At 40.1% G+C, this 5,746-nt stretch overlaps 1 pseudogene; it reads left to right on the forward strand.

Moving 5' to 3' along the window:
• The first annotated feature begins 4,823 nt into the window (after nucleotides 1–4,823).
• On the forward strand, nucleotides 4,824–5,533 carry LOC123814341 (annotated as a pseudogene).
• The last annotated feature ends 213 nt before the right edge of the window (nucleotides 5,534–5,746 follow it).

The raw sequence follows: 5,746 nt of genomic DNA on the forward strand, positions 1-5,746 counted from the left end.
TGGTATTGGCAGCATATTCTTAAAAAGAAATGCAGTGTCTAGGCGAGGAATGTGTGATGTACCTGCATAGGGTTTCTGGGAATAATATCTGCAGCCTGAGAAGGACTGAGTGGCAGATGGCTTTATCCAAGAGTTTCCCATGTGTGAAGCAGAAGGAGCTAGATGATTGCCTTTTGGGCAACAACAGCGAGAACTGCAAGACCCAAGGAAACTTGTAGATGGGAAAGGGTATATTGTATGTCCATCCATGCCTGTTATCTAAGCAGGAGGGTAAATAGCTCAGAGGTAGAAACATAAAAAAAGATAAATAGCTGAAGATTATATGTTCCCCTAACCCTTGCCTTTACTAAAGGTTGGCGAACTTTTTCTGTAAAGGTTCAGATACCTAATAGTTTAGACTTTGCAGGCCACATTTTGTCTCTGTTGCATGTTCTCTTTTTGTTGCTTTTTAAAATAGCCTTTTAAAGATGTCAAAAACATTCTAAGCTTTCAGGACATATGAAAACAGGCAGCCCAAAGGTTATAGCTCACTGATTCCAGGAAAAAGCAAGGCTCTCTGATGACACATATAGTGGACATTAAAGCAGAAAGTGCTTGGAAAAAATAAGAAATTTCAATTTTTTACACATTGAATTTTCAAACTAAGGTTCCAATTATGTAGAGTAGTTTCAGGCTAAGCAGGATATTATTATCCCTTGGCTCAAGAGACCAACAAGAAATATGGTCAGCTGCTTCTCTGGCTGTAAGTTAGCCCAAGGGAGGAACTATATCTTGTTTGACAGTCCCTCCAGGCCCACCAGCCCATGGTAAAGTGTGGCAGCATTAAGGACATTTCAATTATTAACTGCTGTATGACAAAACACTTTAAACATATAGTCTGAAAGCAACAACCATTCTATTATACTACAGAATTGCATTGCTCAGGAACTTGGGATGTTTTGATGGGCTGGTTCTTCTGTTCCTCATGACACTGACTGAGGTCACTTCACGGTACTGGCTGATAGGCACACTGGTCTGGAAGTCCATGCTAGCCTCAGTTTGTGTGTCTGGAAATGGGCTGGAAGGCTGAACTTAGCTGGGACTATTGCAAGCAGGTCCTACACGTGGCTTCTCCAAAATGGTCAAAGCTAGTTGGACTTTTTCATGGTGACTTAGAGCTCCAAGAGTGAGTGTTTCAAGAAAGAGCATGAAGAACTGTCAGTCTGTTCAGCCTGGCTCCTCAATCTGGCATAGCCAAACTTTCAAAGCAGTGACAGAACCCACCCACGTACAAGAGAAAGGAACTTCTTTCACTTTATAGATAGGAGAGTTATCAAACAATTTTGGCTATCTTTCATCTATCATCAAGTGAAATTTTCAATATTTTACCAAGAATAAGGTCATGGTGAGTATAGTTTTGTGGAATGACATTCATCTTCCCCAGTGCTACCAAGCATGGGGGAAATATCACCCTAGCAAGAAATATACTTGTTAATTTCTTAGGAAACCAACCAAATACTTGTTATTCTATATTCTTTTGTAATTCTTGGTGCCAACTGCCAGTGAGTAAAAGCAAGTAGAATTGATTCATATTGTGATAGAAATTGAAAATAAAAAGGTAAAAAAAAATAAAGAATTGGGAAGTAGCGTTATATTCCTGTATAAAGAAGGCAGAACAAAGCAGTTTATTTCAAAGAAGAGAGAAACTGAGATGTTCTTAGATAGAATGAGAAGACAGCAAACTCAGATTAGGAGATGAACAGCAGTAGAAAGAAGTAGGGATAGTAAAATAATTTCAAAGTCATTTGAATATGGGAGAAGAAGGAATCAGGAAAAATGTATGCTTGAAGATAAAGAAGAAGAAAAAAGATTAAACTTTAGTTCTAATGATTTCAATAGATGTTAGAATTCTTTGTAAGGTACTCAGAGAGTATATGAGAATGATTTACTGCAACAAATACAACTAAAATTTGAGTAGTGTTCCTTTGGTATGACTTAGTAGGGAAAAATGTTTAATTTTACATTAGTAGTCATTATTATTATTTTTCTATGCTTGAAAAAGAACAACACAGAAGTGCCTAGGTTCCCAAGCCAATTTTGAAATACAAAAAAAAAATGCAAAACAAAAGGACAACCCCCATCCCAGACATTCCACCAGTATTTTTTTTCAAATACAGTTCATATTCAATATTATTCTGTATTAGTTTCAGGTGTATGCATAGTGGTTAAGCAATCATATACTTTACAAAGTGGTCCTCCCGCTATTTCCAGTACCCACCTGGCTCCATACATAGTTATTACAATATTATTGACTACATTCCTTCTGAGGTAATTTACATCCCTGTGACTATTCTGTAACTACCAATTTGGACTTCTTAATCCCTTCCTCTTTTTCACCCAGCCCCCGGAACCCTTCCCTTCTGGCAACCATCACTCTGTTCTTTGTATCTTTGAGTCTGTTTCTATTTTCCACCAGTATTTTATGCTGCCTCCTACTTTCCTCACAAACTTCACCCACTGTGAAAAAAAATGAGAAAAATCTATTTTTTGTCTGCCCTACAGTTGCTGCTGCATTTCCTTGTAGATGGAAGTGGTTTGTTCTCTGATGTTACTGAATATGCATTTGAGCAGTGAGGCCAGAGAAGCCTGTGGCCAAAGGACTTTCCCTTGGAAACAGTGCCTAACAGAAACAGCAGGCCCAACACAATTAATGTTGGAGCAGCAGGGGTGAAGGGGGCAGCAGCTGGAGCAGCCCTAGAGAGGATAATACAAAGGCAGACAGGCAGTGAGAAAGAAAATTCATCCTGATTTCAGAAGTCTGAAGAGATGGCCTGGGTTGGGAGTATATATTCATTTCACAAACAACAATGCACCACCTGAAATAATAATTGTACTTCTTCCTCATGTGCCCTTTCTCACCCCAGTTTTCTCTGTTGCCCTACTCTGGTCCCCTGATCTTTTTACTCAGATCAATATTCAGAGCTCAGTGTTTAAAAAACTTATAATAATCTGGGTTTTCATTTCAAATGTTGAGAGTTTGTGCCTTCTTTTTCAAAGGAGAGTGGAAACTACTACTATCTACTGCAACCCAAGTTTTGTAGGTTAAAATCTGACATGTCAAAAGCAAGAGAAGAAAGAAAAGGCAGTGGGTACACATATGGAGAGAGGAGACTAGATGTCATAGCAATAGCAATAAAAGAGAAACTTGATAGCCCCCCCAAATAATTCACACATAAGTAATTTGCTAAGTGGCAACCCACAGCCCCAAAGGGTCAAAATAACTCCTGAAATTATAGAGAGAATAAAATTTTCAGCTGCAATATGCCGTGGTCTCCAATATTGGTCTCTAATATCTCCAGATGGATATTAGACTGAGGTTAAACCCAGATGGAAATCTATCTATTTAGTGGTAACAGAAACAGTTCAGTTTCACAGGACTGATTTTTTTTTGAGGTCAGAGCTCTCAATGTGACAATGATGGCTTCTTTGAAAGACTCAGTTGTGAATCAGGCAAATGACTAAATCAGGTATGGTCCTGTAAATATTGCTTATGTATGACAGAACTTTCTTGCATAAATACAAAATACTGTATTTTTATAGGTATGAACTGATTCCATGATTCTTTATAAAGAATATCTTTGTAGGATTTGCATAGTGTGTGTTCTAGGATTTACATGTGTTTATCATAATTAGGCAAGATGTAAGATATGGGGAGGGGAGGAGCTTTACACTAATAGGAGAAAATTTGTGATGGGCTTCAAAGAATTATAGAACACTGGAGCTGATAAAAAGAATCTTAGAGATTAGGTAGCTCAATCTAATTTTACTTAATACTAGAGACAGTTAATGATTTTACTAATCTCACACACCTAGTAAGTGTTGGAGTCAAGACTTGAATCTGGGTCTCCTGAGTCCAAGTTAATTTATCTTAAACTATGTTAATATTTTAGCACCCATACTTCCATGATATTGATTGTTTATGTTGTATCAATTGGAGTAATTATAAGATTCTACAAAAGACAAACTCCCAAAACTCAGTTATTCAGCAAACAAATTCATGTGAAATCAAATACAGGTAAATGAGTACCTGCCTGGTGAACTGGAAAACCAGACTTTCTTCAACTTGAACCACTACCATATCAACAGGTGGTGTTAAATCACCACATCATCAAAAAAGAGCATGAGGATTTTCACACCAACTAATAAATGCTTCCACCTGGAAATTTTATTATGCATTATTTCCACTCACATTTCATTGGCTAGGATTAATCATATGCCCCCATCTAAACCATGTACCCAGGAAGGAGACGAGAAATGGGCATGGATGAGCACTTACTACCTCTTCCACACATGCACTCCTGGTTTTCAAAAAGCACACAGTAAAGAAAAGTATAGATGTGGCAGAGTGCAGTGGCCACCAGAGATGCCTGACGTTGTGGTCTTAGGAGCGGCCAGAGGCGCTGTGGAGCAGGCCAGGCAGGGACCTCTTAAGCTGAGCTGACTGCACAAGAGCCTGCACCAAAGGTGGACATCCTAATCAAGTGTGAGAGAACAGGTTCCCCAAGCACCCAGGAATGTCAGGTGTACCTGAGGCAATCTTAGCAGCAGCAAGTACCTGTGGTGGACTTCCATGTGGAACTGAGGCAGGCTTTCTTAGATGAGACACCACAAGGTGGTGAAAGCAGTCTTGGAACATCCCAGGCTCCATGTACTACTTGAAGCTTTCCCCCCAGCTTGTATTGTTTGTAGCAGAACCTGCATAATATCTTTATCTGTAGCCTTCCCTTACTTCTTAAGGATTCTGAAGCATTACTGTGGACCATGGATTTGTTGAAACAACTGTCATGTCTGTGGGAAAGAGCAGCAAGGTGCTGCAGCACATCCATTATAGAATTAGGTGCATCCTCCAAGACAGCTGAATCTTCATCAGCGATTTAAACCTTTTGACAAATATATGAAAGTCATCCTCTGTGATTGTGATGAGTTCAGGAGGATAAGCCAAAGAATTAGAAGCAGCCAGAGTGTAAAGAAAAGTAGCTCTGGGGTCTGGTGTTGCTGTGTAGGGAGAACTTAGTTTCCATTACTGTGGAGGGACCTCCCCCCACAAAATATTGGCATTGCTCGAATGCCACTTGCAGAGCTGCAGGAGGCCCTGGGGTTGGCGGGGCTGCTGGCAGAGGAGTACCAGTTGGTGTTCCAATTCCATAGGCTCCTGAAAGATTAGCAGGTCCTGTGTAAGGGGTAGGGGGACCATACTAGCAGGTAATGACTGGGAACAAGGCACTGTCATAGCTGCCACAGTTGCTGCCATTGCTAGCATGGCTGGAGCCCCATTTCAGTACCCACTAGATCCGAGGACTACCTCCACACCCGTAGGCAGGACAACCCCCTTCTCCAGGTATTATGGCTCCTCCACCTGGTATGAGACCACCCTGGTTGAGGAACACCAATAGGCATGCTTCCTCTGGAAATGAGACCTCATCCACTAGGAATTAGAAGTCCACCCTTCCCCTCCAGCAGGAATGTATCCACCAAGACCCTGAGATATTATTGATCCTTAGTCACTTTTTTCCTGAAGTGTGTCTTGTGAAACTGTGTGGAATAATAGTGAGCTTTTGTTCCCTTTTTGCTGCACTAATATTTGCTAATAAATGCATAGGCAGTTAAAAAGATGTGTAGAAGCATTTTGGGTGATTAGAAGATAAGAATTAGACAAACACTCTTTCTACTAAATTCTTATTGAAGTATGAAGCCCTGGCAAAAAGCA

This window comes from Phyllostomus hastatus, unplaced genomic scaffold (genome assembly GCF_019186645.2).
Source record: "Phyllostomus hastatus isolate PE091 unplaced genomic scaffold, TTU_PhHast_1.1 phas_contig_16, whole genome shotgun sequence".
Classification (NCBI taxonomy): domain Eukaryota; kingdom Metazoa; phylum Chordata; class Mammalia; order Chiroptera; family Phyllostomidae; genus Phyllostomus; species Phyllostomus hastatus.